This window comes from Gorilla gorilla, chromosome 3 (assembly GCF_029281585.2).
Source record: "Gorilla gorilla gorilla isolate KB3781 chromosome 3, NHGRI_mGorGor1-v2.1_pri, whole genome shotgun sequence".
Lineage (NCBI taxonomy): Eukaryota > Metazoa > Chordata > Mammalia > Primates > Hominidae > Gorilla > Gorilla gorilla.
In genome coordinates this window covers 151,766,319-151,778,508 of record NC_073227.2, presented here as the reverse complement: position 1 = coordinate 151,778,508, position 12,190 = coordinate 151,766,319, and the positions used below count along the sequence as shown (strand labels likewise).

The 12,190-nt window shown below is 33.1% G+C and overlaps 1 protein-coding gene across 2 annotated transcripts in view; it reads right to left on the bottom strand.

Annotated features, from left to right (window-relative positions):
• Positions 1-582: 582 nt before the first annotated feature.
• LOC129532903 (uncharacterized) overlaps positions 583-12,190 on the bottom strand; it is a 175,584-nt gene continuing 163,976 nt past the window's right edge. The window contains exon 4 of one of the 2 annotated variants that reach the window (XR_010133258.1): positions 583-2,076. The gene's annotated coding sequence lies outside the window, so the exon portion shown is untranslated. Of the gene's footprint in view, positions 2,077-6,336; positions 6,365-12,190 lie in introns of those variants that run through there. The other variant, XR_010133256.1, reaches the window with a different exon arrangement.

Sequence of the window (12,190 nt, the reverse complement as noted above, 5' to 3'; positions counted from 1 at the left end):
AAAAATCATATCCATGGATAAGAACTCAATAACTCAATAGTACAACAGAGATATCTCATCTCAAATTTATCTATAGATTTCAAAGATATCCCAATCAAAATCCCATCAGAATTTTTGTGGAAATTGTCAATCTAATTCTAAAATATATATAGAAATATAAATGAGAATAGCAAGGATAAACTTGATAAAAATACAAATTTGAAGAAATATATGGAATTTATAACCATATTTATTAAAAATATATAATAAATAGAGACACATATATTGATGTAAGGAAAAACAAAAAGACCAGTATGATAGAATACAAAGTTTGAAAAAAAGCCTATGTATATATGGAACTTGAGTCATGAAAAAATGCACTGTAGAGAACTTGAGAAAAAAATGCTTCAATAAATGGCACTGTTGTATTTGTATGTTTATATAGTAGAAGGAATATTTCCCCAACTCCATATTATGAACAAATATGAATTCCAGTTGACTATAGGCCTATCTAATAAAAAATAATAGGTCATTAGAGAATTATATAGAATAATTAATACATGAATTAATGTGTATGGTTTCTGAATAAAAAGACATTAAATGTAAAGAAGAAATAATGAATTTTACTAAGAAAAACATGGCAAATTTGGACAACAAACACTTAAATCAAAGAACTTCTGTATCAAAACATAACAGAGAGATAGTGAAAAATCAAATCAAAACTGGAAGAAAATATCTGCAATTAACATCACCTAAAAGCACTAATACTCAAAATGTACAGAGTCCCTCTGTAATTAAATTTTTAAAAAAGAACAGCCCAAAAGAAAATAATATGAGCTAAAGCTTGAACTCTCACTTCCAAAAATAAATAAATAAACAAAGGAAATCTAAATGGCCAACGAACATATGACAAACCTATAACTTCAACGGTATTTAGGGGAGATGCAAATTAAATCACAACAGAATTTAACAAAAATTGATAAAAATTTTAAAAACTGACAACAGCAACAACAACTCTCACATACCACTGGTGAGAATGTAAACTGAAATCGTTATTTTAACAAACACTGTATTTATTTCATTATGTTGAGGAAATCTATACCCTATAACCCAGAGATTTTACATCTGTATTTGTATGTTATATACTCATACCTATATAAGGATACATATTGAAAAATATTAACTGCAATATTACTTAAAATGGTGACAATTTGATGACAACGTAAATATTCAGCAATCAAAAAATAAATGAATTGTGATGGTATGCATATAAAAGAATAGTATAGACAGTCAACATTAACAAAATAGAGCTACTAACAAAAACGTTAATGAATCTTAGAACCACATTACTGAAGAGAAGCTGTCAGAACAAAAGGCATATACTGAATGCACCATTTGTATAATCTTTACAACAAAACAAAACAAGACAAAACAAGTTATATTGTTAAAGGACATATACCTGGAAGTTAAAGCTGAAAAGACAACTGAGAAATCAATTTCCATAAAAATCATGTTAAGGCTAATCTTTGTAAGACGGGAGGGTGTCAGTCAGGAAGGTGTATTGGAAAGACTGGCAATGTTTTATTTCTTGACAAAAGCAATCATTACATGAATGTTCATTATATAATAACTTTTAAATGACATTCACGGCTAGACATTTTTCTAGTCCACAGAAAAATTTGTAAAAAGTAGATTTTCTTTACTTTTTCTCTCATTGTCAATAATGACTTGTTCTCCTTTTTTACTGTATGACTGTATTTTTTACCATACAGAGAAGAGTTCTACCTTTTTATAAGATGTGCTAATATTAGATTTTGACAACTTATTAAGAAGATTAAAGACCAGGCACAGTGGCTCATGCTTGTAAACCCAGCACTTTGGGAGGCCGAGGCAGGAGGATCACTTGAGGTCAGGAGTTCAAGGCCAGCTTGGCCAGCATGCTGAAACCCCGTCTCTGCTAAAAAAAATACAGAAATTAGCTGGGCATGGTGGTGCGTACCTGTAATTCCAACTACTCGGGAGGCTGGGGCAGGAGAATTGCTTGAACTTGGGAGGCGGAGGCTGCAATGAGCCAAGATCATGACATTCCACTTCAGCCTGGACATCAGAGCAAGAATTCATGTAAAAAAAAAAAAACAAAAAACAAAACAAAACAAAAAACAAAACAAAACAAAAAGAAGAAGACTAAGAAAAAGAAAGCTAAATGTAAGTTATTTTGGAGTGATCTTAGAGATATCTTTATATTTTATTCTTCACATAAAATTGTGTTAATAATGGTATAATTTATTGAACCGGTATTTTACAGAGTCTGATAAATCTTTAAATGATGGGCACAGTGTGAAGGAGGTAACTTTAAAACATACACATGGAAAAAACATCCTCTGAGTTCCTGACTTGGATAACACAATTCATAATGAACTGATTGAAACTGAAATTTCCACCACACATCATTGACCTGTAGTAGTATTGTTCTCACATATGTTTCACAGAGAAAACTGAAGCTGTATCTACCTCACTGTCCTCTAAAGTCCTCCAACACAAATCATTGCCCAAAGTTCAGCAGCAAAATTGAGGCACCACTCTACACTGACTAAATCAGAATTTGCAATTTTAGCAAGATTCACAAATGACTTGTATGAAAATTAAAGTTTTATAAGAATTGACCTACAGTCCTCTAATGAAACATATATTTGATCTGACATATAAAATAATGCATCCTGTGTTATTAGATGTTATATAAATTTCAAAGCAAAATAAACACATAGGCTAAATATTTTTACAATTGAATAATTTTGCCAAAGCATGTGAATGACATTTATTCATTTTATTTTGAGTTTTTAAAAAGGACATTCAGATGCAGAAAAAGTGATGTTGAAGTGGGGAAATGTTTTCAGAAATCAAAGCAAGTAGAATCATTACAGCTATTTGTGTTAAAATATTTAAAAGAGTATAATTAAGATTAAGCAAAAACAAGTATGGTACACAATATGAACATTTTAATATTAATAGTATGACATAATAATATGTACACAATGGAATACTATTCAGCCTTAAGAAAATAGGAAATCCTATAGTCACAACAACATGAATGCACCTGGGGGACACTATGCTAAGTGAAATAAGCAAGATCACAGAAAGACAAATACTACGTGATCTCACTTATATGTAGCTTCTGAAAAAGTAGAACTCATAGAAGCAGAAAGTTGAATGATGGTTATCAGGGACTAGTTGGGAGGGTGGATACTGAGATACAAAAGGATACAAAATTTCAGTTAGGCAGGAGGAATAAGTTCAAGAGGTCTTTGTGGTGACTACAGTTGATAAAAATGTATTGTATTCCTAAAAATTGCTAAGAGAATAAATAAAGTGTTCTCACCACACACACACACACACACACACACACACACACACGGACAGGTATGGAAGGTAATATATATGTTAGTTAGCTTGATTTGGCCATTCCACAACATACACATATTTCAAAACATTATGTTGTACATGACAAATATATACAACTATAATTTGTCAATTAAAAATAATGACTAAATTAAAAATTTGTTTAATGCATTGATAAAATCAGCTTAAGAAAAAAGAAAAAAAACAAAACAAAGATTTATTGTCCAGAACACATTAAACATGACTATGATCAGAAAGCTATATGGGTTTTAGTGAAATACAAGCCTTTGATATTTCTATAAATTATGTAATAAACATGATAAATTTAATTTTAGCAATATTTTCTTCCAGTTATTTAGAACTTAAACTAATTCCCAGGGACATAGAATGACACAGAAAATTCTGTTTACATCACTTAATAGCCCAGCACTCAAGTCTTTCATTGCAGTTTTTTATTTGTTTGTCTTTCCATTTTCAGAGGTACCAAAGACTCCATTAATACTTTAATTTCAACTGTGTATGGAATTTAATTTATATAAGTCATATTAATATTAAAATTAATATATTTCTTTTGCTAATACTTAAGTGTCCCAAGCGTAACAACATCATTAAGTGAAGTAATTATTACATTATTTTTAATATTTTTATAATGGTAGAATATTTAAAAGTTTATTTTTTCCTGGGAGTCCAGAATAATGTAGAATTTACATGGTTTATAATCATATCAACACTGTGCTGCCCTTTGTAGGTTAACTCCCAGGGAAATCAAGTAGCCTAATTCCTGGCCTTTATGGGACAGTACACCTTGGGGATAGGCAAGGCATAATTTTTGCATACAAATGTAAGGACCTTGTCTGCTGCTTTGTTTCCTTAAGAGATTACAACTGCCTACAACCTGAGAAAACACTCAAGCCCTCCAATTGCAAAGTCATGTATTATCTGTGTGCCCAACAATTTTGGAATGGCAGCATCCTCAAATAACCACGTCTGTTCCCTATTAGAAAATAAGGGTATAAATATCAAGAATATTTCATCCCAACCATCTCCTCTTGGTAGAACTGTAAAGCACAATGACTTCCTGATTTCCTCTGCTAAACCCCTCATTCCACAACCTCTTCTCTCTTGATACCACTGCCAGCCACGCCTTTCTAAATGAACATCCTTGCTATGATTTAGGAACTGCCTGCAGCTTCTTGACATCCCTCCCTGTTCCCATGTAGGTGGTCAGAGTCCTGTCTTCACTGAACCTTCTTTGGAAGATTCTCCATGATCCATTACACAACTTAATTCTTAACTATCCAAGTTCCACTCCCTCTTGCAACCCTGCTTCATGCCCTTAAGGCCAGGTTCTTTGGTATGTTTTAAATAATTCACTGAGTAACTTAAAGAGCACAATAAAGTTAAATATCTGTTATAAGTAAAGTTTCGGTACCACAAAAGAAATAGCACTCAATATAAAATTTTCTTTTTTTTTCTTCTCGGCAAGGCTGTTTACTTCTATAGGGTGGTTCAACCTCACAGATGGAGCAATGGTGAGAGCACATCTCGACAAGGGAAGAAAAGGGGGTCTTATTCCTGATGCATGTGTCCCCTGCTGCTGTGTCATTCCCCTATTGGCTAGGGTTAGACCACACAGGCTAAACTAATTCCGACTGGCTAATTTAAAGAGACTGACAGGGTGAGTGGTTTGGCGGGAAAAATGGTTATGGCAGAGCAGGAAATCGGAATGAGTCAGGGTGGAGAATGAACAGGTAATCGGAATGAGTCAGGGTGGAGCAGGTATTTGGAATGAGTCAGGGTGGAGCAGGTAATGGGAATGAGTCAGGGTGGAGCAGGTAATTGGAAAAGCTTGCTTTACAAGGAAGTCAAGTTTAAAAGTAGAAGGTAAAGAATTGAATTGAATCAATATTGACGTATTGATTCTTTGAAGAGAAAGTTAGAACTCATATCTAACATACCTAAAACAAAGTATGTTTTATCTTTCCAAGAAAATTCAGTAGTGATCTTTTGTATATATTTTCTGCATTTGCTGTGAAGCAAAAAATATATATGTAATGTGTGTGTGTGTGTGTGTAAAACGAAACCTACTGAACCAATGGAAGAAATGTCAGACCTAATAAGAGAGGATGGAAATTAAGTCTATATAAGGCATGTAAATAGTCTTTGAGCAAAAATTACCCCATGAGGCACAACATATCTGTGTCACTCATGTATTCTAAATTATTTGCTTATATACACTGAGTAAATGATCATTAAAAGATATGTTTGGTATACATAGAGTATTCATTGATTGACTTGGCTTCTAGTCCTGCCTCTGCTATTAAGAAGCTATTTTGTCTTAGAAAAATCCTGTAACTTTATTGGGGCTTAGTTTTCACATCTGTAAAAGAAAGGGGACCAGTTAAATGATTCCAAAAGCTCCTTCTATATCAATTACTTTATAATTAATTTCAATATTAGAACAAAGATATTGAAATACGTGTTGTAGCAGGTCAAGCCGCAGAAAAAACCTCTCAGACACCAAGTTGTAGAAAGAAGGGCTTTATTCAGCTGGGAGCATCGGCAAGCTACTGTCTCAAAATCCAAGCTCCCTGAGTGCACAGTTTCTGTCCTTTTTAAGGGCACACAACACTAAAGATTTCACATGAAAGGGTCGTGATTGATTTGAGCAAGCAAGGGGTATGTGACAAGTGCTGCATGCACCGGTGGTCAGAAAGAAACAGAACAGAGCAGGGAGTTTCACAATGTTCTCCCATACAACGCCTGAAATCTATGGGTAACATCGGGTTCTAAGTCATGAGTTGATTTTTAACTACTAGGTTTAGGCCAAGCAGGCCCAGGCCCACTTTTGGGCCTGGCGCCGGGCTGCCTGTCTTTGGTTTCACTTCCTCGTTTTTTTCTTAAAACAGGTACTGAGTATAAAACAATATGAGAGGGTCTCTCTCTTCCCTCAGTGTGACAGATAATTCAGGTAGTAATCTGTGTATACCTAGAAATAGTGAAGGAGTTAAAAAAGCAGAATCAGCTTTCAAATTAGAGCAGAGCTGGCTTCACATAACAGTCCTATCACTTGAGGTCAGGAGTTTGAGATCAGCCTCTCCAGCATGGTGAAACCCCATCTCTACTAAAAATACGAAAATTGGCCTTAGCATGGTGGTGGGTGCCTGTAGTACCAGCTACTTGGGAGGCTGAGGCATGAGAATCACTCGAACCCAGGAGGTGGAGGTTGTAGTGACTGGAATCACACCACTGCACTCCCTTCCTGGGGGACAGAGCGAGACTCTGTCTCAAAAATAAATAAATAAACAATCAAATACTCCTATCAATACACACAGCATCATGTGGAAGTCACATAAGCTTCCAGAAACTCATTTTTCTTGTTATTTATTTATTTATTAAGAGAGGGTCTGGCTCTGTCACCTGGGCTAGAGTGCAATGGTGTGATCTTGGCTTACTGCAGCCTCAAACTCCTGGCCTCAAACAATACTCTCGCCTTAGCCTTCCAGGTAGCTAGGACTAAAGGCGTTCACCACCATGCCCAGCTACTTTTTCAAATTATTTAGAGAGATGGGGTTGTGCTATGTTGCCTAGGCTGGTCTGGATCTCCTGGCCTCAAGCAATCCTCCCACCTTGCCCTCCGGAAGTGCTGGGATTACAGGCATGAGTTACTGCACCCAGCCTTTCTTATTCTTTAAATTGACAAATTAACATGTGAACTGAAGATTCCAAGACAAAAATAAGTAAAATGTAGGTAGAACAACTCAGTGTATTGGTCCATAGTAACTTCTAGGTCCCTTTTAAACACTAAATGGCTGTTCCTATTCAGTTTCAAAATAGATCTAGATTATCTGAGTGCTGCAGTTAAATAGTGTAGTGACAGTGTGACAAGATACATATTTAATCTCTCACATGTAGCTTTCCTCCTGGACTACAGTATACTTTACATTTTTGGAAAAATATATGAGGATGTAATGAATCATATGCTGACACATTTGGTAAAATATAAATGTATTTGCATTTATCGTTAATGTTTATGCACAGATTTGAGGTTATTGTTTGATTTCTCATGTTAAGCTTTATGGATTTTATTATGTTAATTATAGAAATGGTAACTGCTTTAACATAAAAGTAATTAAGATGCTGTGAAGGTTACCATGTTCAATCTTTTGGTTTCACCTTCCAGAAATTAGAAACAGAATATTGTTTATAGAGGTCCTTCACTCTTAAAATTGCATTCTTGCATTTATATTGGCCTTCAGGGAAAATGCAAGCACATTGATTTAACTTGGTTGGAGAGGACACAACATTTTTAAATGTAATTTTTGTGTTGATGTAAATGCACCCAGAGGACTAAGAGTTGATCCACACTTTAAATTAATTTGAATAAGCAAGATTCAAATTCAAAATACTTCTTTGATTACCCATGGGAAAAACCTTATTTAGTATGGGTTTGAAAATGTGCATCTTAAAACATTTTAAACAATCACTGCTAAAAATAAAACATTCTAAATTATTCTCATTATTGCAGTAATCTATACAGTATATCAAACTTTCCAAATTTTAAGTAAATTTGACAATAGCTTATTTGAAATGTATATATTAGTAAATTATTAAATAAGATTAACATGATTAACCTTGCAATATTGCAAGATTATCATGATTAACTCTGTGAGAGCTTCTCTGAAATACTTAAATAGGTAGGGTATTAAAGGCAATTCAATAGTAATCAGGATGAATAAAAGACTTGGGTTTAAGAAATTATCTTTAATCCTTGAATTGATTTAGCAAAAGTGTTCTGTCTCTGAGAAAATAAAGCAAGCAGAAAGTTAGTATTTATTGTCTAATATAGAAAGATATATGAAAGCAATTATGCATATTGCTTTCTTTGAACTACATTATTTTTAGTCAATTTTGGCCCAAACATATGACTTTTTAAGGTCAAACTCCATTTATTTATTTAGACTGATATAGTAAAGCCTTCTTCTCATATTAATTGTAGCAAATTATATATAGCCATAAATCAAGAACACTTTTTGATATTTTGGTTTATGCTTAAAATATTGGGAGATTTTCACGGCCTACATAATTTTAAATAAGAACTGTGCCTTTAGTTGTGGTCTTCTTCTATTTCATCATCACCATCATTAAAATTAATTTTAACATTATTTGTTATGTATCATTACACATAGAGTACTATGTTGACAGAATAAAATTATCAGGAGCTTATATCTGATGCAGGACTAATGAAGATACAACTTTGCAGGACACAGAAAACTATCAGTGGATTTCACAATATACACAACATATGATAGACAAGGACCTTTATAGAAGTAAAGGGAATATTTAAGCTTGATCCACCAGCGCTACCTAAAAAGAAAATGTCAATATATGATATTCAGCTACATAGAGATTTGTGATAACTTGCATTTATCATTATTGCCTTCTCTTTGGATTCCTTGGCATTGTGTCCTCTTTTTCAGTGATTCACAATGAAGCTGGTAGTATCCATGTGAGCAGCTTCAAAATTAAAAGGATGGCAATGTTATATTTGAGAGTTTTTTGTATAATCAGCAATAGACTTTTTATTATATAAAATAACACTGATATATAAATCTTGAAAATGACATCTGAAAAGAATCCAGATAGGCTGATGAAAAACAAATGGCAACTAATGTATTTTTTCACATTGACTATGGCAGTGATTTATTATATTGTCTAAGATGCTAAATATATACCATAAATCTCTCCAACAGAAGTCTAGTTATATTCATTCATCTCTTTTCCATGAGCCAAAATTTCCTTTTTATAAACTTGGTTGCAGAAAAAAAGTCATTATTTTTTAAGTGCCATTTAAATCTAGTGATTTTACATTGGATGTAAAAACTCAGCAAGGTTTGTTTTTGTTTGTTTGTTTTGGGTTTTTTTTTTTTTAATTTTTCAACTTCAGTAGAGAGATTACCAAACCAGAAATAAATGTTTCTATTCAAGATTTCCTTTGTGTGGGAAAGAGAGAACAAAATACTGCAGCTCATGGTCTCAAGTGTCAATTTTAGCGTTTATGGCACATAAACCCAATGGAAAGGAGAAAGAGGAAAAAAATGAGTGTAAAACATGGAATTCCCATATTGGGTAATTCATTCTTTTTTATATATTCTGTCTGAATTATAAATTTTATTAACTATTTTGTTAGTTGAGCATACAGGTAATACTTCAACTCATTTTTCAATGTTTTCCATAGGAATACTATCAAATAATATATAAAATGAAACCATATTATCCACAGAACAAAGAGATTAAGGCTGTAAATTTATTTCTGTGTGTCTACTTGTCTGCTTATGAAAGGAAACGAAAAGTGTTTTCATCATAGAAAAATGTAAAATATGTTTTTGAGCTTAACTTAAGAGTTACGCATCCCAGGGAACTCAATATATAATCTATTTTTTTTCCCTGGGAATAACTTTCAGCAAGTTGAGAAGAACTAATTATCACGGAATAACTAGACTCAAGGCTCTCCAAAGTAATGCCTGCATTTGTATTTAATCTTTTAGCAAAGATCCTTGTCATCAAAAGTTTGCATCATTTGTGCATTGTTGAGTTAACTACTCTGCCAAAGCAGTGTGCTCAGCTTGTTGTTTGACTTTTAATATAATTTATTCTATTATGAACAATGACAACGTTTGTGAAATTTAAAAGCACAGTTTTTCTTAGATCTCATTTCAGATTTTATAGTGATATCCTTTAATTTGGATGTGGTCCGGATAACATGAAATGTGAAAACAAATGAGTGTGAATCAAAAAGAAATATACAGTATAAAAATAAGGAAACAAAGTAAGGTAACTTGAGTAAGAGTTGTGCAAAAAACACACACACACACACATTTTTCTGAAGGGTTTGGATAAAGAATGCATTTAAGTTTGAATCCTGACTTCTAAATTTTGTGTCTAAATGCATGTTATATTCCAGGTTTTAGCATTTTTAACTGACAACAGGCATGAAAATCCTAATTCTGGAAAATCAAAAGAAGATTAACATTTGACTACCATTTACGGATCGAGTCTTAAATTGGTAAAGTAAAATAGAAATTTTAAAAGATTTCAAATATGAAATGGAGTGCTCAGCTTCTTTATAAAGCTTGGCAGCAAAGGACCCAGCAAAGAAAGTTAATTTGAGTTCAACTAGTTTATAGGTATATTTAAACATAAAATGTAAATACTTGTCTCATGTAATCTTCAGTATTTCTCTTTGAATACATTTTTTAAAGTTCAGCATGTCTTTTACAACATTTGTGAATCAAATTTAACACATTTATCCTGCTTATGTTGTACTTTTGTTGTGTTCTATGGATGAGGAAATATAATAAAATAAAATAATGTATATGGAATAGCCTCTGATTTTGAGATGCTCACAGTTGAATAGGGAAACCAAACAGCATACATAATGCAGTATAAACACATTATTTAAATCTATTTATAAGCAAAAATGATATAAGTAAATTATAAAGCTAGAATTATAACAACTGTGATTACAAATGCATGACTATGCAGATAGAAAATGCATAAATCAATCTAGGCTTAGAGTGAGATAATGATTTGAAGAATGACTTAGTAATACTATTGCTGTGATGAAAATGTGACCTTAAACTTGTGAGAGTCAGTGGAAAGTTGAAAGTAATTAGTGCTTTTTTTTTTTTTTTTTCTTTGAGATGGAGTCTTGCTCTGTCGCCCAGGCTGGAGTGCAGTGGTGAAATCTCGGCTCACTGCAAGCTCTGCCTCCTGGCTTCATGCCACTCTCCTGCCTCAGCCTCCCAAGTAGCTGGGACTACAGGTGCCCACCACCACACCTGGTTAATTTTTTGTATTTTTAGTAGAGACGGGGTTTCACCTTGTTAGCCAGGATGGTCTTGATCTCCTGACCTCGTGATCCACCTGCCTCGGCCTCCCAAAGTGCTGGGATTACAGGTTTGAGCCACTGCGCCCGGCCTAGTGCATTTTTTTAACATTGGACAAACAAGTATCTCATACATAAAAGTTTCTTATCTAAAACTTTTTCAGTTTCTTTATTCATATGTTGTAATAGCCGGTGAGAGTGTAATTCAAGATTGACATTTAAACAGAGAATTTCAGAAACACTACCTGTATAAATTAGAATCAAAGAAAGAAAGTTTATGCCAAAATAATTATAACCAAAAAGCACATAGCAGCATTTATTGTCAGTGAAGGTACAAAGTAATCATCAGAAGCTGCTAAAATTTTTTCATATGTCAGAACTAATTTCTCTTTACTCTGGATATTCAAGTTTTTAAAATAACATTTAGTGCTCTCAACAGAATTGTGAATTAAACAATAAATGTGATATAGACTATATATTTATACTCGTATTTTTATTTGTCTTTTGTGGGTGTTCTAGGCCTTACAAACTATTGTCATAAAATTTGACTTTTTGACAAAGATAGAACAGTATTCTGAGAATCTGAATCTTACCCCTAAAGTGTTTAACTAATCTGTCTACAATTATGGCCGCCTGAGTGCTTTCTTAAAAATTAATGGAGATATTTTGATCATATCTGCAGGTACTATCTAAATGCACCATATTAAAGTTGGAAATCTAAAACTTTCTACTTCACATTTGCAAACTTTTAAGTCCATTCCTGTTATTTCTAAAATCTGAAACTCTTCATTTAATTTGAGAAGTTAAGGTAAACTCTCACAAAATAAACTATTTTCAGTTCCACAAGATGGAAGATGTGGGCAGAAAAATATAGTATTAGAAAATTACTTTTTAGTGTGCAGTAAGAAGTTTCACAGCAGCTGTGAA